The following is a 21090-nucleotide window of genomic DNA, read 5'->3' as shown; positions in this document are numbered from 1 at the left end:
CTCTGCAACTAGGTAATTTAGTAATTTGCCTTTATAAATAAACTGTGGGCCAAGATGATAAGTGATCTACTAATTTTACTAACTTTCCTGCATGCCTCTCAGTGCTTCAGCAGGTTAGAAAAGTTGTACTAACTTGAAAAATTGCATTTATTCTTTCAGCAGCTCATGAGTTCCAAAACTAGGCACTTCGAACCTCACAAAGTAGGGAGAGGCAGTACATGGCAACTCTCTGTACTAGCCGCTCAATTTTCTGTCAACTTAAAACTGTTCTGGAGTTCCCCCTGTGGCACAGTGGGATAGGAATCCTATTGCAGCTATTTAGGTCGATGCTGAAGCATGGGTTCAATCTTCTATGCAGTGCAGTGAGTTTAAGGATCCAGCTTTGTGGCAGATGCAGCTCAGATTCAATCCCTGGCCCGGGAACTTCCAGATGATGTGGATGTGGCCACTAAAACAAACAAACAAAAATTTTCTAAAAACTAAAATCTATCAATTAAAAATGAAATGAAACAAAAACCTCATAAGAACCAGAGTTAGGGTTACAAATGTGTTTGAGTAATTTCCTTCTTTTGTGTACCCAAATTCTGGATTCTTCCCCTTTTAGGCAAATATAACAAAAGCTACCTGTCCCATCCCCAGATTTCCTGATTTTGTTTTGGAAGGAATCTGTTCATGGAGGTGGGAAGAAGTAACCTGAGAAAGAGGCTCTGAGACTGTTCTGAGGGGGAGAGAGAAAGGCAGAACAGCATGGTTCTGATGGACTTCACTCCTCAAGAAGAAATCTTGGGGGTACTGGCTGACATGGGGTGGCAAGAAGAGGAGTTTCCCTAAGAAAGATCCTTGCACAGAGGGTCGGTCATCCTCCTTGCCTCCTGTAGCAGAGAAAATGCCCTCATCTGCTGGAAATAAAGAAGAGAAAAGCATTCTGTGTTGGCATGTGAAATGTTTAGGCAGGTGAGATGGGACAGACAGGACAGAATGGGCACATGGTCTGGGGCCAATGGCTGGGTCAGGAAACACCGGCCTTGCCAGACTCAGGGATGAAATGCATAGGAGAGACTGCAGTTCCTAAGGCACTCAGCCACCAGGGATTCCCCTCCCCTGTCTGAGCAGAGGGAAGGATATGATTGAGCGGGTAGTTCCCACAAGGCATGGGCAAGGGGAGCAGAAAATCAATTTGCTGCAGCAGGACATCCCAGCTCTATCCCATGACTGGTATGGCTGGAGGGAAATCCGGTTATGTAAGTAATCTCTGAAATGATTCACCAAATCATGCAATGTTTTTCAAGTGCTTCATCCTTTGTAATAAAAATTCCTATTAATCTTTTTTAAAGTATAGAGTCAGATGATGCAACCCTTTTCAGAAAGAGTAAAAATGGGAAGGCTCTGCCATGTTGTCTTGTCCCCACTTTCCATTCTTGACAAGACTTTTCAGAAACATCACAGCAATTTGATTTAAAATCTTTTGACTCCTGCCTCTGCTACATACACATTACATGGCCTTGGGTGAGACGCTTCACTCCAAGTCTTCTTTTTAACTGTCCATAAAATGAGGATAATATCTTCCCAGGAACAGCCATCATATCTATGTGCTACTTTATCAACTCTATCAATACACACAGAACGCTAAACTGCAAGATCTAATCTGAAACCTAACATCTTAAGAATGATTCACATGGACTTCTCAGAAATGTCGATTAATTTCCTTTCCCTAATCCTAAAAATCCTAAAACGGTATACAGCATGGTAATTTCCTATCATGGGTCAAAGTGGAGGAAGCAATATCTGGGGATTTCCACGGCTTTTACAGATCAAGAGGGTGGAGGTAACCCTGGGATTCCCAAAAGCAACCTCAGTAGTAGAGTTTCAGGATTATAGAGAGTGCATGTGTAGAATTGCCATAAACCTTCAAGGTACAAGAAGCATTTCCAGATCCAGACAAAGTAGCTGATTGCTAGTCTCTGTTGTACTTTCCCAGATAAACTTAGGATAACAGACAATGGAAAGTTGTAGACCAAACTCCAAGTCCCACAATTCTCGAGACTCCCTGCTGGAGTTCCCACGTGGCTCAGAAGGTTAAGGATCTAATGTCATCATTGCTATGGTGCTAGTTCAATCCCTTGCCCAGGAATTTCCACATGCCAAAGGTGCAGCCAAAAAAATGAAAAAAATTAAAAAGACTCCCTGCTGTGCCCAAGCGATGGATTATTGCTTTCAAGCAGTCTTGCCCCAGTACCTTTATTTTTTTTCTTTAATTTTATTTCAGATTAGAGTATAGTTGATTTACAGTGTTGTGTTAGTTTCAGCTGTATAGTAAAGTGACTCAGTTATATGTATACATATATCCATTCTTTTTCAGATTCTTTTCCCATATAGGTTATTACAGAATATTATGATCCCAGCTTGCCCACACAAACGCATGAAACACCGGCCTGCCATAGGAATTTGTCTAGACCATTTCCCTTAAAGAGATTAAGAAATTTGCCTAAAGTCACAGAGCCAAGAATGGGCAAAACTGGGATCCAAATTAAGTTTGTGGAGTTCTTGCAATGGTGATCATTGTCTACTGAGGCTCTAAGTGCTCATTTCAAGATTAAATGATGCTGCCAATTTGGTTTGACAGTTGACTTGGTCCAGCCTAAGAGCGCTAGTGTTCAAGAGGCTGATAGTAAAGAACACAAAAAAGGAGTTTCCTTGTGGTGCAGTGGGTTAAGGATCCGGTGTTGTCACTGCAGTGGCTTGGGTCATTGCTGTGGAGTGGGTTCAATCCCTGGCCCAGGAACTTCTGCATGCTGTAGGGGCAGCCAAAACACACACACACACACACACACACACACACACACACACACACACACACACACAAGAATCTCAGGCCCAGGTGGCCCCATCAATTTCAAATGCTGTTATTATTTTACCTTCTAAGATACATTTCATATTGTACAGATCTCCCAGTTACTAAATATTACTGATGTCAGTTAACATGTATTTTGCATTTGTTTTATTCACTGCAGTTTTCTGAGTGTTGTCTGGGATTAAAAGAAGAATAAAACATCTTTCCTGTCCTACAGCAACTCAAGTCTAAGGGGCTGGCATGGGAGTGCAAATACAGAGAGTAAAACAAAAACACAAATGTCTGATATTCATCCCAGGTTAAGAAAAAGCCAGGAGAGAAAAACCCATGTCCTGTGGAAGCACGGGTGGTACCAAAATGATTTTTCCTAAAGTACCTGAAGTTCTTTGCCATCAACTTAACCCTAAGTTCACCTAATAATAATGTGTCAGTCAGTTTACTTTACCTCAGTAGAAGTTACTTGAAAAAGTCTTAACTTGCAGTTGTCATAAGCTCCTCCTTCTTCTATTTTTATAATAGAGAAGCAAAATTCTCCACTGTTGTTGTTTTCTCCCCTCTAACATTCTTAACATGTTAGGACTTAGTTCAGATCTAAGTGTAATTAATAGGAATGTGATCAAGGGCCCGATTCATCAGGAATGTACACACGATTTGTGCACATGGCCAAGGTTATGTCAGTTTCGGTGGCATATTCTCAAGTCACATAGAAGCAGCTTGAAGATTAATTCACACCAAAAAAAATTTTTTTTCTCAGATTGTTGTGGCAATATAGTGAGGCCATTCTTTCTGCTGGGCTTGTGTCAGCACTTCCCATCCAACCCTGTTTTTTCAAGTCTTTCAGACTTGGCTGTGAAATTGCCCTGTGGGTCTGAAATTCAGGAGACAGTATTGTAAGGACGTTTTGATTAGATTTTTGCAAGTTTCCCTGTCTGAGCTGTCTACTTATTATTACATGATACCCCAGGAAAGTTGCGCAATTCTTAACCTGTTGTGTTTCTAAAATGAAATGGGATTATCTACCTGACAACCAGGACCAAGTTTAGTATTGCTATTCAGGAACCAGTTAAAATCAATTGCTTTGATCCTTTAGAATTATACCTAAAACACTTTTGAGTTGCATAAAAATGTGAGATATGTGATTTAGGGCCATGTCTACAGCATGAGGAAATTCCCAGGCCAGGAATCGAACAGAGCAACAGCAGTAACCTGAGCCATGGCAGTGACAATGCTGAGTCCTTAACTGCTGGGCCATGAAGGAACTCTTGAGATATGTAATTTTAATCTCCATTTTTATGAAATGTGAATACATTTTACATTTTCTCTGATTCTTTCCTTCATGTGATGTTTTTTTTGTCACTCTCTAAAATCTGGAAGTCAAGAGAATTCTTCACCTGCTTAGTCTCACCTTCAAGTGACATGCTTCTCTCTGAGGTGTAATGATTCGGAGGCAATAGGTACCTCAATTTCCAGACAATTACTCTGTTTTGTTTCAATCAAAAACAACGGATTTCTCATTCTCTTAGTGGTATCAAGAATTGAGGTGTGTTTTAGAGATGAAACAATAAGGGAAGTGCACAGATTGGAGTGTTTTCTTTAAATGGATTTGCCTTTGGTTTCTGCAGGCTGCTGAGGAAGGCAGATTGGTGAGTAGAAAGTGCATGGGCTCTGAGTCAACAGACCTAGGGCAGAAAATCAGTTTTACCACTGCATAACCAAGGGCCTGTCCACGGGCCTGAATCCCCTCAACCTGTGAAAATAATCCTTCATTTATAAGGGGTTCAAGTAGTTAGGAATCACTACATATTTATTCAATAAATATTTTCTATGTGCCAAGCACACAAGCATTGGAAGTAGAGATACAGTCCACCCTCTCCCAACCCAGCAAGTCTACTATCAGGTAGACAGGCTTGACTCTGATCATGACCTCAGTGACAATACAATGGTAGAGTTACAAAGTGCTAAGTGCTACAAAGGAAAGGTACATGCTGCTCTGAAATCAGATCAAACTCATCAAGGGAAATAAGGAGGGTTCCTTAAGGGAATGATGTTGAGAGATGTATGAGGATGAGGAAGCATTAGTTAGGCTAGAGGTGGGAGTATTCATGTCCCAGATGTGCAAAGGCCTTGCAACAGGAAGAGAGATATTGATCAATTTGTTGATTGATTCATTTATTATAAAGTATTGGTTCATATAATTAAGGGAGCTTGGCGAGTCCAAAATCTGCAGAGGAGGCTGGCAGACTGGAGACCCAGGAAAGAGTTGCTGTTTGAGTCCAAAGGCCATCTGTTGACAGAATTCCCTCTTCTTTGGGGGAGGTCAATCTTTTTCATAATAAGGCCTTCGACTGATTGGATAAGGCCCACCTACATTATGGAGGGTGACCCGTTTTATTCAGCATCTACAGACTTAAATGTGGATCTCATCTAAAAAGCACCTTTACGGAAATATTTGAAATAATTTATGAGTAAATATCTGGGTATCATTGTCTAGACAAGTTGACACATAAAATTGACCATCACAAGTGCCTATTGGTACAGGCAAGTGAATGTAGTTTTGACTTTTCCGGTTGTTGAAGAGCAAAGTGTGTAATCTCACCCATTGGGATCTATTCCCAAGTATATTTCTTCCATAGATTCTCATAGCATCTCTGTGCTGGGGCACCAACTCAATCCAGTTTCTGAACAAACTTTCAGAAGAGGCACAATGGGCTTTGTGTCACCCAGGATCCCCACCTACCACAGGCCCCATATGTGCCACGTTCCAGAGTGGGGTGGTGAGATGTTCCAGGAAGTAGTATGGCTGAAGGACCTCCCTTCTTCAGAATTTCCCACCTCGGAAGAATAAGGCAAGAATTGTTTAGTTTGTCAAGGAAATTCCCTAAGGGAAATAATAACTTTGAAACGTCACAATTTCAACAAGGAAGTTATGAAGGCCACCAACTAAGAGCTGAAATGCTTCCCCACACTCTCATTAAAAAAGAAAAGGAAGGAAAAAAAACGACTTCTCATAAGTAGCTTCCCCGTGATACTTTTGTGCTTGTGTGAAGAAACGGGAGTTACACATTAGAATCTAAACACGCTGACTGCATTTGTGATACCAAGTCATAGTTCCCCTATGGCATTTGCATCTGACTTCTTAATTCACAAAAAACTTCCTTCAGCTCATGAAGACAAAAGCAGCATGCTCTGGTTTTGTGTTCATGTAGCCTCTTATTCAAGAAAGTAAGCAAGAGGTAAAAGAGAGTTTGGAAGGTATAAGGGGCTCTCTGAAGACCTTCAAACTAATGCCACATCCATTCATTTGTTTGTTTGTTTGTTTGTTTTGTCTTTTCTAGGGCCGCTCCCACAGCATATGGAGGTTCCCAGGCTAGGGGTCTCATCGGAGCTGTAGCCACCAGCCTACGCCAGAGCCATAGCAACGCGGGATCCAAGCCGTGTCTGTGACCCACACCACAGCTCACAGCAATACCGGATCCTTAACCCACTGAGCAAGGCCAGGGATTGAACCCACAACCTCATGGTTCCTAGTCGGCTTCATTAACCACTGAGCCATGACAGGAACTCCCATTTCTTTGTTTTTTCATAATGCAGAGGGGCAGTATGTTTAATAAAGGGATGAGAAAGTTTCTGATGACTAGCATCATTCTGTAGACCAGCTGATTTTTAGCTACCCTGTAGATTGAACAAAAGACAATGGGCTTATGGAGTTTCCTTGTGGCTCAGTGGGTTAAGGATCCAGGGTTGTCACTGCAGCGGCTGGAGTCTCTGCTATAGTGCAGGTTCAATCCCTGGCCTGAGAATTTCCCCATGCCGAGGGTGTGGCCTCCCCCAAAAAAGACAATGGGCTTAGACTTGACTTGGCATAAGTGATTGGAGTTATAGAGATCTGTGTGATATTGAGAGAACTGCAATTGAACAGGAATGTCTGAGATAGACTGTGAACTCTGCTTCCTAAAAAGATCAGAGTGATGACAGATCAGAATTTTCCACACCAGTAAAATGAGGACAACTAGTGTTTTAAACAGCTTCTCAGTGTGTCTCAGCACGGATTTTTGTCTCACATATCCCAGGAGCTGGGGGGCCCAGACTTATAACTGTTCAGAACTCGCAAACTCTTTCCTTCTTTCTGTCACCCTCTCAGTTCAAAACATACCCAGAACTTTGCAAAAACAAAAATAATTTGGACTGTCTACTCTGATGTATGACCCCACCACACGTGTTACTGAGATTTCCTTTCTATAATATGCGTGATACCAAAACAAAACACAAAGACTCATCTATGTTGACACACACCTGGTAACTCCACACACAAATTTAAAAATATATATATATATAAAAGTAAATCATTCTAAATGATGTCTTATAACTTTTGTTTCTTTCTACATATAAAAATACACTGATTTTTTTTTTTTTTTCTGGACAAAGTGAGTGATAAATTGCTCTTCTGGAGAGCTATGGGATTTTCACCAGATTAGCTGTTTGTTTAGAAGCTGTGACAACCTGAAGTTTGTGGTCCTCATCGCAACCTGCCAGCTTAACTTTAGGAATTAGCTAATGCCCACCATAGATAGCAAATCTATGTCCTTCTATAGAGGTGGAACTGAGCAGAAACAAAGTAACTGACCAGACTTAAGGGAATGGAAAAGTAGAGGAACAGAAAAGGGAGGTGAACTGTTTATGTGACTACTTTTTCTCCCTATAATTGATCACAAAAAAAGTATTTGTCAAAGGACGAACATTTCATTCACCCCCATGCCTCCACCATCACAGCTCTCCTTTCTTTCCTTCGCTTAATGAAGTATCCATGCCTGTCAGTTCTCATTTCCACATCCTTCTCATGTTGTTGAAGTAAACCTTGGCCACTTCAGAAACATGTAAATTCAACACAGAATGATTACATATGATGCAGACCACATCTTACTAGGATAACATAATGTTGTTCTACCTGAAATGAGGATAGGGTGCTCTAATCTGTCAAGGTCCTCATAGGGGTATAGTTTAAACTGAATTTGATTTAAATGATATTTCCAGGAGTTCCCGCCGTGGCGCAGTGGTTAACGAATCCGACTAGGAACCATGAGGTTGCGGGTTCGATCCCTGCCCTACCTAGCTCAGTGGGTTAATGATCCGGTGTTGCCGTGAGCTGTGGTGTAGATTGCAGACGCGGCTTGATCCCGCGTTGCTGTGGCTCTGGCATAGGCTGGCAGCCACAGCTCCGATTAGACCCCTAGCCTGGGAACCTTCATATGCCACGGGAGCAGCCCAAGAAATGGCAAAAAGATAAAAATAAAAATAAAAAATAAATGATATTTCCAAATCCTGGATTTTTTTTTCACAATTTTACAACTCATTTGTAAGACTTTGGAAAATTTTATTACCTTGTAGGGATAAGGGAAAGGGATGTTTTTCCTACCATAGAGGGTCTGACTTTTGTTTTTGACTCGATGGATCAGGAATCAATGTTAGGTCCAGGTTTCAAGGGGAGGGGCTATATGATCTGAATTGTATCTCTTCCAAATTTATATGTTGAAGCCCTGTATCTGTAGATACAGCCTTTAGGGAGGTAATAAAGATTAAGTGAGGTCCTAGGTATGAGGCCCTAATCCTATGAAACTGGTATCCTTAGGAGAAGAAGAACAGACAGCAGAGATGTGTGTGTGTGTGTGTGTACATTGAGAAGAGGCCATGTGAACACGGAGAGATGGTGACTGCCTACAAACCAAAATAAGAGGCCTCAATGAAATCCCCCAAGCTGGCACCTTGATGTTGGACTTCCCAGGCTCCAGAACTGGGAGATATAAATTTTAAGCTCCCCAGACTGTTTAAGCTCCCCAGACTGTTGTGTTTTGTTATGGAAGCCTGAGCAGAGGAAGTCAGAGCTCACATTCCTAATTGAGAGGACCAGGAGATGGGCCAGGACTAGAAACCCAGTGAGCAATCTGAATAGCTTGAACGCCCCCACAGTTTAGAAAACACAAGGGGGAAGTTCCTGTCGTGGCTCAGTGGTTAACAAATCCGACTGGGACCCCTGAGGTTGCGGGGTTCGACCCCTGGCCTTGCTCAGTGGGTTAAGGATCCGGCGTTGCTGTGAGCTGTGGTGTAGGTCGCAGACGCGGCTTGGATCCCGCGTTGCTGTGGCTCTGGCATAGGCTGGCGGCTACAGCTCTGATTCGACCCCTAGCCTGGGAACCTCCATATGCCACAGGTGCGGCCCTAGAAAAGACAAAAAGGCAAAAAGAAAAAGAAAAAGAAAAAGAGAAAACAAAACACAAGGGAAGCACCAGCGTTCATAGAAACATGGTGTATATTATTGATAGTGAGCTCCAAGAACAAAGCCAGAGGGTCAGCAAGTACAGAGCTTAGCTTAGCTTGAGAACAGAACAGGATATAAACCCCTGCTCCTCCCAGCTGTGTAAGCTTCAGCAACCTTTTCTGAGCTTCAGTCTTCTAGTTTGTGATGTGAGAATAAAGAGTGTAACTATTCATTGTGAAGATTAAATGAAGTATGTAGATAAAGAGCTTGGAGCAGTACTTACCTCAGAGGAAGCACTTACTTGAATTATCCAAAGCAAGAAGAGTCAGAGCAGATAGGTCAAGGTTGCCAGTGCATGGCCAGGGGATGATGCCAAAGCATAGCATGGAGTGATGATTCAAAAATGGGGGCCTGGGAACCATGTCTCCAAAGGGAGAACTACTACCATGAGCCCACATCACTGTAAAATACAACTCTTGGACCCAGATCAGGGGCCGGCTGCTTGCTATCTGTACTAAGCAGCCTTGCTGATGTGGACAGATGTACATCCTGATTTTAGCAAAAAACAAAGAGTGTAAAAGACAGAGTAATAGTCAAGCAAAGTTGATAAAGGGTGGTGAAGCATCTCTGGGCCAGCAAGAGAAGGATACCACTGGCAAGCCCCCACCCCACCCCACCCCACCTCCATTCCAAATCTGCTGGCTGTAAGGAGAGGGAGTGGTTGCTGGATCCCAGGGAGACCCACATTGTAGAAAAGAGTCCCAACAGGAGCTGAGGCCTTTTCAAGAAGAACACAGCCACTAATCACCTAAGGCCTGGCAAGAAGAATAATGGGGAGTAAATAAATGCACCTCCCTCTCCTGCTGCCCTCTGCCTCTTTTGCCAGTCTCCCCCCCACCCCCCCCCCCCCCCCATCAGCCAAATCCAGAATGAAGCCAGGGTCAAGGGAGCCCAATGGATTTGGTCCATAGACATCAGCCTCACAGGACTAAGAGCAGAGAAGAGAGGGATGTAAATCTGAAGGGGCGGAAGCTCCCCTCATGGCTCAGAGGTAACATGAGGATGCATGTTCGATCCCCAGCCTCGCTCAGTGGGTTAAGAATCCAGCGTTGCTGTAAGCTGTGGTGTAGGTCACAGGTGCAGCTCAGATCCTGCATTGCTGTGGCTGTGGTGTAGGCTGGCAGCTGCAGTTCCTATCCGAGCCCTAGCCAGGGGACTTCCATATGCTGTGGGTGTGCCCCCCCCCCACAAAAAAAATCTGAAGGGGCATACAGAATATACAGTGCAATGAAATGGGGATAAAAGGAGTGTACTGTTCCTCTAATTAAGAAGAAGTGCTGGGACTTCCAGCTGTGGCACAGTGGGTTAAAGATCTAGCCTGACCCTGTGGAGGAGTGGGTTGGATTCCACGGCTGCAGTGGGTTCCAGCGTTGCTGTAGCTGTGGCATCCCTGGCCTGGGAACCTCTATATGCTGCATGGGTAGCCCAAAAAGGAAGAAGAGGGTCTGAAGGAGCTGTTGAGACCAAAAAAATCTTCTTAGGTACCCTCCTCAGTGTAAACACAGGCTCATCACGGCAGAAATAAACTAAGAAATCCCTCTGCCTCCTCAGGGGTCCAAAGGCCTCTCCCCAGTTCTGTGATCCACTGAATTCCTCCTCCTCTTACTATAGTCCCAATGTTGTGTGTTTCAGAGTCTGTAACACCTGGCTTCTGCCTGAGTGGCTGGTCTTCTCTCCGTCCTCTTTCTGGAAGCCTAAAATTCTTTTTATCAATGCTATTTCCCAGTGAGCACCGATGACCTTATCTGACTACACCTGGGGACAGGTCTGACTTGAAATGCCTTGAATCTGGTGCCCATATGAACACAATTCAGAAAAAAAAAAATTAAAATCTTTTGCTGCTTCTTTAACCCATGTCCTGAATGCTCCACTTTGTTTTCTGTTAGTCATCGAAGACCAGTGGGACTTTGATCATTTTCATCTTGGAATGTATTGCGAAGATGTTGACTTTGGGATCTGGTCCCCTTTGCCTCCACCCCACCGGATATGCACTCATAAGTCTTGTTGACATTAATGAATAGTTGTGTGTGCACAGCGCAGGGAAAAGAGACAACCGAGGGGTCAGACTAGCCGTTTCTTCGCAAGAGCAATAAACTTTGTCCAACAAAGGAACCAGTGGAGTAGCAACACAAGCTATTCTTTTCTTCTTTATTCTATAGGGACACATCATAAGTTCTCCTAATTAATAGAATCTTTTGCTCATTCCATTCAGAAGAGCTTTTCCCTTTCAAGAAGGAATCTAGCAGTGCAGCACACATATGCATTTTTGGCTGCTTTTCAAGCCATATTTATTAACTAAGTGCTAGGGTGGAGGATGGTTCTCTTGCCAACAGGATTCATAGGACACAGCACTTGAAAGCACATCAGGGAATGAACCCTTTCTATGATGAGCACAATCACTGCCTGTAACTCCAACTGAGCTGGTGTTGTCAAGGCTGACCGCACAAACCACAGACTAACTGAAGAGCTTCGGGCACCTAGGATTAAACACAGTCTCCCAGTATTATGAGGTGCTGGGGCCCATCCCAGAGCCACTTGAATTTAGAGAAAATAGCAGCTGGTCAGACAGAGACCATTTCCGACTTCTCCCCACTGTTTTGGACACAGTGATCTTCCCGGTGCCGAATTCTCCCATATCCTGTTTCTGGAAAGGAGGATCCTATTCACAGAGGCGCTACGCTACTCCCCACACCCTTTGCAAAACAACATTTCTGGAAGAAGTCCAATGACATATGAAACTAAAGCAGGGAATCTGCCAGGTCATTAAGACATGAGCAGGTTTTCTTGGGTGTCCCTCCCCTCCCCTCCTCCATTCCCACCCTTCTGCCCACCCTCTCTCCAGTCTCTCCCAACTTCCAACGTCAGAAATTCTCCATCCCTCTGAGGCAGCCTCAGAAGATGAGGTTTGAATAAAAGGTAGTTGCAGGGTTCATGTAAGGTGACAAAGCTGGCACACGCTAAACACTTAGCATTATACAGCCACCCCTCAAGAGTGCTCCAAATCCATCAGTCATCATGGAAAAATTAGAAGCTTTACTGGATTGCTGCCTCTCCAAACAGAGCCTCTGAACTTCTTAATGGACTCCATAACACAGCATTTGAGAATAGAGCTTCAGCCCAGCAAGACTGTCTCCATAACACACTGTCAGGCAACTTGGAACAGGCAGAGAGGAACAAGTCAAAACAATCAGCTATTTCATTAAGGGGATAAGATTAATCTTGAACGATGCCCAAGTCTGACTCACATTGTCAAATATTATATATGATCTCTGTGAGCAGGCCCTTTTCCCAATTCACGGAAACATCTGCACATTTCAGCAGGCTAAGCTTTACTCTGTCCACTGCCCTCTAGCTGTTTTTGTTGTGGATTATGTAATTTAGTGAATGATGCAATCAGAAGAATTCTTTCTACCTGGGCTTTGTACCTGATGTCTGATGATTACTGAAACAGGCTGGATGGCTCAGAACCTTGGATTTCAACACCCTAAATTGCTCTGTGAACTTGGGCCTGTTACTTCCCCTCTCTTGGCATCCTCTGTAAAAATGAGGAGGAGCAAGATTCTTGCCTCTTTCACCACTGGATTTGAAAGTACATTGTAACTGCCATGAAAATAAGCATGGGCCCAAGTGGACAAAGCCTAAAGTCAGGCTAAGAATCCTGGAAAGTAAGCAGTAGGCATAATTTAAACCAAAAATGTTTTTGCCTTTTTTTTTTATTTGCCTTTGTGTTTAACTATGTGAGAAGTGATGTGTTTAAAAGAGGACTCTGAATACAACTTAAATTTCATTCAGTGATGTGAATAAGAGAAAAAGAAGTTAGAAAATTCTATGAGGTTAAAAAGTTTGCTTTGGGAGTTCCCATTGTAGCTCAGCAGGTTAAGAAACCAACATATTGTCTGTGATTATGTGGATTCAATCCCTGGCCTTGCTCAGTGGGGTAAGTATTCAACATTGCCATTAGCTGCTGCATAAGTCACAGATGAGGCTTTGATCTGGTGTTGCTGTGGCTGTGGTGTAGGCCTGCAGCTACAGCTCCAATTCAATGCCTCGCCTGGGAACTTCCATAAGCTGTGAGTAGGGCTGTTTGGAAGGAAAAAAAAAAATTTGCTTTGTTAGATTTAAAAATGCTCACACTTTACCCTAAAATACATTCCATAAAGATCATTTAAATGTTTAAAAAAAAGATTCCATAAAAACACTAGAAGAAAAGCAGTGAATATTTTTAGAACTTTGCAGCCTTTCTAAGGATGTCATGAAATCCAGATGCCAGGAAGGAAAAAAACTGATAGACTTTACTACATAAAATTGTAAAAACTTCTTTATAGGAAAAAAATTAAAGATACACACAGAGTTAATGTATCAAAGAAGAACTAGAGGCAAGGTTTTATTTCACATATTAGAACAAGGCAAATGTCCTCAATGTAAAAGGTGTTCTTTAAAAATCAACATGAAAATTATGAATACAAAAATGAGCAAAGGAAATGAACAGACAACTCATAAAAAAGATTCAAAAGACCAATAAATGCATGGAAGATGTTTCACCAGGCTCAAAACTGAAGAAACTAAAAATATAAACTAAAATCATATATACCTATATTTTTAACCTATACAACTGACAAATATTTAAATGCTTCTTAAATCCTCTGATTAGTGGAGGTGAGGAGAAATGGACATTCCACATTCTAACAGTTAGAGTGAAAACTGATAAAAAGTTGGCAATTTGGCAACATACTTTCAAATTTTGCTTGTGAATTCAAGGCAATTCTTCTAAGAAGTCCTTCTGCAGATGTGCTCCCAAAAGTATACAGACTCTTTGCTTTAGTACTGTTGGTCACAACAGAATTCTGTAAATAGTCCTGTGATGCAATATTCTACTGAATCCATGTGTACTGATGATGAAAGTTGTCTAAGATTTGCTCTTAAGAAAACAAGATCTAAAACGGTAAACATAGACTACTTCCATTTGAGGTTAAGAAAGAACCTAGAATATCTAGAAGAGTGTGTGTGTGTGTGTGTGTGTGTGTTTAAGCGGACTTCCTGTTGAGCTGAGGTTTCAGCATTAATACCAGTAAGCAACATGTTCCACCACATTCTAAGTAGAGATTATGTTATTCATTCAGAACTACTAAAAGGTAGACAAAAACCCTATACTATGACCCTGAACTCATCACCCAGCTTCAGTCTCTGAAAGAGTATTAGAGGATGACCAGAGCAAGAAAGAAAAGGATGTGGCTTTTCTACGGGGTTCCCTTCCTCATGAAAGAGCTGAATAGAGAGTCAAGAAGAGAGAAAGAAAGAGAAAACCTAAGAAAGAATGGAGGGCTCAGCAGAGGGAGAAAAAGCATCTCACCCATCTCAATCTACAAAACTTCAGAGGGATCTGTCCATGCTGCTCTTGCAAGAGAACATGGTGAGAGAGCCCTTGGGTGACCTTAATTTGTTCTCTGGAACTCAGGGACACAGCATGAGGGGCCTGCCTCCTGCCTGCAAAAGGCTAAAAGCTAGAGGTTGCCTAGAATGACTTGTAATGGCAGAACAAAGCCAGAGGGCTGCAGTGGGAGTAGCCATTTCTCCAGGGTTCTGCAGGCAGTGATGCCAAGTTTTCCCATGGGCTAAGCCATCGTCCTGGAAGTTAGCCAGGCTAGAGCCATCTTGGAAAGATCTTGCCTGTGAGCCCTGCCTGCTGGGGCAAGGCAACCCCTAGCAGGAATGTTCTGGGAAAGGGGAGGAATTCTAAGACTGCTCTTGAGGGAGAGTCATGAGGGGCAAGGCTGAGAGAAAACATCTCCCACAACAGGAACCGTTCAGAGAGCAGAGTCCCTGGTTGGGCAGGGAAGTCTCTGAAAAAACCCACAGAACCACCCCAGGTAAGAAAAACCCGCACTAGGTCTCCATCCCCTGGAGGGCTTAGATTTCTGATTACATAGCAGGCATTGAGCAAGGCCTGTCCTTTACCTTCCATCTGCCTCCACAGGCCCATCCTCAAGGAGCGGAGGCAGCAGGGTTCCGTGCCAGATCCAGAGGAGTGGAAAAGCACAGTGGAGGAGGGTGAAAAGCCACTTTGCATACTCCTCTTTCTCCCTGCAGGTTTCCAAGCCAGGATCAGATCTAAGCCCCAGGAAGGGAAGTTATATCCCCTTCCTTATATCTTATATCTGTATCTTCTTATATCTTAACTAGATATAAGATGTAGATATAAGATATATATACTAGATATAAGAAGGAACTTTGGATTTTGATCAGGTTGATCTTTAGCTTTTTTCCTTAAATTATCCTGTCTTTGCTGATAGAACACATCTCAATCCATACACTTATAAATGCTTCTTTGGACATGTAACCTAAATATTGGCATATTATGTTTCATTGCCATTCAGTTCTAAGTATCTCTAATTTCTATTCTAATATCCTTTAAACTTAAGGGCTATTTAATACCATATTGTTTAGTTTTCAGATATATGGGATTTATTTATTTATTTATTTATTTATTTATTTATTTTTTGCTATTTCTTGGGCTGCTCCCGCAGCATATGGAGGTTCCCAGGCTAGGGGTTGAAACGGAGCTGCAGCCACCAGCCTACACCAGAGCCACAGCAACGCTGGATCCGAGCCGCGTCTGCAACCTACACCACAGCTCACGGCAACGCCGGATCGTTAACCCACTGAGCAAGGGCAGGGACCGAACCCGCAACCTCATGGTTCCTAGTCGGATTCGTTAACCATTGCGCCACGACGGGAACTCCTATATGGGATTTTTTAAATGAAGGCTTTATTTTATAATCAAAGCAATCTTTATACTTAGAACATTTGGTATGTACATTGGATACAATAAACATGACAATTCAAAATAAATCTCAAACCAAAAAACAAAAAGGGAAAAGTTTTACCATTGCCTAGGCTACTCAAAAAAAATCTAGCAAATTGATTTTAATCATTGCTAAATTCCAGTTTTTTTTAAATTAAAATATAGTTGATTTGCAATGTTGTGCCAAATTCTTTTAAAAAAGAAATAACACCTCTTATATTATTAAAGAAATATTTACAAAAGAAAAAATAAATACATTGAAAAATAAAAGACTGTTTTAGCATCTAAATGTGTTTGGAAAAGCTATAGAATCTGACAAATGTATTATCCGAAGGCTGTGCAGAGAGATCAATAGAGCAAGTTTGAAGGGCTTGAATTAGAGAAAGAATAAAGCGACTTTTCTGATTCCACCCCATTTAGTCTAGCCCATTTGATAGGCCAGTTAAACAAGCATTAAATTCTCCTGAAAAGATAAACAAAAAACTCTTAGCCGTGCTTACTCAAGGTGTGGGAAGAGGGCACCACACAGGAGGGGGGGACTTTACCTTCATTAATCCATATTTTTGCATTTTTTACAATAAAGACAAGTCGCTCTGAAAATTTAAGATGTCTTAAATATGGAGCTGATACACACTTTGTAGCCAGATCAGATTATGGCAACTCTTTGCCCAGGTCATTTATAATATCTTTCTCAGAATCCTCTCCTTCACCCTTAACACAATTAATGACTGCCTACTTGGCCCACTCATTTAGGATTGGGTAGAGTTCCCTGGCCACCTAGTTGGCCCCATAGAGCATCAGAACCTTCTGGTGTCTATCCACTGAAGTGTGCTCAAGAAAAAATAGCCCCCAAAAGGAGGCTCCAGACAGCTAATACTGTGGCCATTCAGTCTCACAGAACTGGGTGCATCATCAGGTGCATTCCTTAAGCCTTTAAAGATACTGTCAAGGAGTTCCCCTTGTGGCTCAGCAGGTTAAGAACCCAACATAGTGTCCATGAGGATTCAATCCCTGGCCTTATTCAGTGGGTTAAGGATCCTGTGTTGCCACAAACTGTGGCATAGGTTGCATCTGCAGCTCTGATTTGACCCCTGGCCCCGGAACTTCCATATGCTGCAGAAGCAGCCCTGAAAAGAAAAAAATATAATCATAAAGATGCTGCTAGGACTCCTAATTCATATACAAGGTCCACGAGGAGTTCCCAGCATGAAAAGGCTCAGGTCTAGAGAGTTTCACATCTTTCACTGAGATGCTCATTCAACCACCCATCAATCCATCCAATGTTTTCTGACACCTCGTGCTGTGATTGACCACGATGTACCATACCATGAAACAGAAAACAAATTGCTGACAATACTGTGAAAAAAAGAGAGACATTTCCTTCAATGGCCCTTTTCCCTAAGGATTATTTTGTTTATATCACAATAGGCCTTTCATGTCAAGTCAATGGTGTATTTGGTCTACATCTTCGTAAATACCCATGACTATGGTAAAATAGTCTCTTGCCTTCAGATTAAATGGTCTGTGAATGGGCTGCTCAGCTGATGAGTCAAAAAGACAGGAATCTGGGAAAGACCTTGCTCTAAGGCTTGAGCAAGTACCTCATGCCTTTGAGCAACAGTAGCAAAAAAGACAGCCCATCTCACCTTGCCCTGCTTTTCCACAGAAAGAAAATTCATGTACCTCACTATACTGACTTTTCAAAACTGATTAGAGGTGTTCCCGTTGTGGCTCAGTGGTTAACGAATCCGACTAGGAACCATGAGATTGCAGGTTCAATCCCTGGCCTTGCTCAGTGGATTAAGGATCTGGCATTGCCGTGAGCTGTGGTGTAGGTCACAGATGCAGCTCAGATCCCGCATTGCTGTGGCTCTGGAGTAGGCTGGTGGCTACAGCTCTGATTGGACCCCTAGCCTGGGAACCTCCATATGCCACAGTAGCGGCCCTAGAAAAGGCAAAAAGATAAAAATAAAAAACAAAAAACAAAAAAACAAAATTAATTAGAGAGCTAATCTATCAGGCTCAGGGACAATAACCAAAGACCTCTTTCCATTTGCTCTGAAAAATGCTGAGGGGACAATGAAGGGAGGGCCACAACAGAGCCTGCGCTGCTACCCTGCTCAGCTCCAGGCCTTCTTGGCCTCTTGACATATAAGCACCATGTTGGAGTAGTTGCGTGTTGGCTCTTCCCAGCAATTCTCATTCATCCTGTGGGCTGCATAGCAAGAACTTCAGAAATCCAAAGCAAAGTGAGAGCCATGGATGAGGAGGGTCAGACACAGGTAAGTGAGCAGTGCAGGGAAAGATACAAAAATTAGGCATCATTTCTGGTGCAGAATCCATACCTGTGGCCATGATCCAGGATGATGTAGACACCTGAGGTCAACACAAGGCAGCAGGAGGACAAAAGGTGATGACGGAGGGTATAGGAAAGAGTATATAGAGAACTTGATTTATGTATTTTTTTAAGGCGGAAGCAAAGAAGAAGCTTGAAGCAGAGGCAACTTCTATTTAGGACTGGCAGCCTGTTTCCTCTTTTGCTGTGTTCTCACCCGGCTAAAGGCACATGATCTGCTGGGTCAGGCCACGAGCCCCCTCACCCCCAACCCCGACAGTTAACCTGGATTTTGGAACCTGGGTATGAAGATAAAGGTAGATCCTAACATAGCCTTCTCTGGCGGGTTATGTATTATGACAAGACTGCTGGGAAAGGAAGTTGCCTGAGGCTGAAATATAACAATTAATTAACAATGCAAAAAGAACATACTCTGAAAGGTAAGGACAGGAAGCACTCCATAGTCCTATAAATTATTCCTGTTTATTGAGTGCTAAAAGCACAAGTTCCAGACATATATAAATAATATATTTGTATAAATAATTGAAAACACAAGGAAAATTACATAAGCAAAAAGCAAATCTAAATTTAGCAAGGTCCCTGGCTCTAAGAACCCCTATAAACTATGCTTCTCACTAAGCACCATCACCTCATCCAGGAGAAAATCAAGATGAGAAGAGATGTTTTACTTGAGTGTATGAAACTGGCCACAACGTATCCTTTTGTTGGTTTTCAGTTTCCACGACAGAAAAAAAATAAAAAATAAAAATAAAGAGTGTGAATAAATGAGCTCTAAAATCCATTCCAGCTCCAGTACTGTATTATTTCCTTAAAAATTACTGTCATGTGAGTTAGGATCCTGTTTCTACTTTCATAGTACAGGATAATAGCTTGTTTTAGGTTTGATCTTCTGTCCTTACTGCAAAATGCCCTATGTAATCCTAACATCTCTGAGCATTCCAATTGTCTCTGAATTTCAATTTTATAATTTATGGTTTGACCTATCCTTAAACAGCACTTTCTCTAGTAACATTGGTAATCGTGGTTTGGTGTTATTTAAGCTAACAAATTACTGTCTTTGACTAAAAGTGTATACTGAAACTTAGTGCATGAATTGACTAAATTGTTTCTCTCTCCTTGGGACATTAGCTTGTTGTCTGTTTCCTCCAGAGGAAGACTTCAAACGGTGCCAAAACTCTGGTGTAAATCAAATAAATGTGCTTCCTTTCTAAAATTGTGCAAAATGCAGAAGAAGCATGCACTCCCTGGGCTTCTTTCCTTCAGCAATGGTTACACTTGATTCCAGGGACAAGTTATCAAGTATCCACCAGCAGCCCAGGTTAATGAGAAAAGGAAAAGTTAGGTACTCTCTGAGTTTGGCATAACATTCTTCCCCTATGACTCTAGACTCAGAGATAAGAGTTAAGTCAAATTATCATTTATTGAATAGTGACCATATGGCTGGCACATATTATCTCTAATCTTATGACAACTTGGCAAAGAAGATACTATGATCTATACTATTAGATACTAGTACTGTAGTTATCAGTAACTATAGATACTATAGTACCATAGATACTATACTATAGATATTAGTATCTACACTACTATTTAACCTCGTCTCAAAGGTTAAATACCTTGTCTGTGGCCAGATAGGAGACAGAAATGAGATTTTAGGAGTTCCTCTTGTGGCTCAGTGGTAACTAACCCAACTACTAGCTATGAGGACACAGGTGCAATCCCTGGCCTCGCTCAGTGGGTTAGAGATCCAGTGTTGGCAGTGAGCTGTGGTGTAGTTTGCAGATGTAGCTCGGATCTGGCATTGCTGTGGCTGTGGCATAGAGGCCAGGAGCTGCAGCTCCAATTCGAGATCCCTAGCCTGGGAAATTCCATGTGCCAAGGGTATGGCCCTAAAAAGACAAAAAAAAAAAAAAAAAAAGAAAAAAGAAAGAAGAGTTTAACCTGGGGTCTCCTCTGATTCCAGTGTGCTCACACTACTTCTAAGATCCTTTTTAAGCAACACACTGCAAGCGTGAAGCCTATAGGTCCTAGAAACAGAAGACCTGGTTTTGAATCTTTGATCTAGAATTTACCAGCTCTGAGATCTTGCACAAGTTTCTTAGCTTCCTTGAGCCGTTCTTTTCTCATTTTGATAGTTATAGTACTTACTGAGCAGGGTTAAATAATGCAATATTGCAATAATACAAGAATGCATATACATGCACTTAGCACATTCCTTGGAAGTAATAGGCACTCAGTGCATGATGGTGGTTACAGTTATTGTACCGTGCCTCCCCCAGAAGCAGAATTAATTCAAGTTCTGCAATGGAGCAAGGGCCCTTGCCACAGGATCCACAACAGTAGGTTTCTAATAAATGCTTGTTAATAATCTCTATAGTTTGCTTAATAATATAATTTTGTCTGGGTAAGGGGGTATGTGTACATTTATCTTTACTTTTATTTACATACCTACATTGGATTGAATATCTTTTTTTAAAATCTTATACTTGTATGTATGTAAGCACATATATACGTGTATATTCTACATATGCAGGGTCACAGTTTATCACAATGCCACAGAAATCTTTTATTCTAGAGTTTATCATAGGATATGAAATAACATTTTTCCATCTGAAATTGCTTATTGATTACTTAGTATCAATACAACACATATTCTTTGAAGATTACCAAAATACAAGTTTTAGAGCAAAATATCACATAGTGAAAATGTGTGTGTATGTGTGCCTGTCCCATACCATTCATTTACTATGTAGTTATGATGCCATCAA

At 42.0% G+C, this 21090-nt stretch overlaps 1 protein-coding gene across 3 annotated transcripts in view; it reads right to left on the bottom strand.

Moving 5' to 3' along the window:
• The window catches only part of LOC106506784 (uncharacterized), a 120603-nt gene that overhangs the window by 65063 nt on the left and 34450 nt on the right, over positions 1-21090 (bottom strand). Inside the window, exon 2 of one of the 3 annotated variants that reach the window (XR_002345566.2) lies at positions 5589-5683. The exons of the other annotated variants lie outside the window; for them this stretch is intronic. The gene's annotated coding sequence lies outside the window, so the exon portion shown is untranslated. The remainder of the gene's footprint in view (positions 1-5588; positions 5684-21090) is intronic. 3 annotated transcript variants of the gene reach the window in all.

This window comes from Sus scrofa, chromosome 1 (genome assembly GCF_054392235.1).
Source record: "Sus scrofa isolate SSC_HxYL_T2T_F1_AM1 chromosome 1, Sscrofa_HxYL_maternal_Yorkshire_Landrace_v2.0, whole genome shotgun sequence".
Classification (NCBI taxonomy): Eukaryota; Metazoa; Chordata; class Mammalia; order Artiodactyla; family Suidae; genus Sus; species Sus scrofa.
The sequence above is the reverse complement of the archived record's forward strand: the minus strand, read 5'-3'. Positions and strand labels throughout refer to the sequence as shown.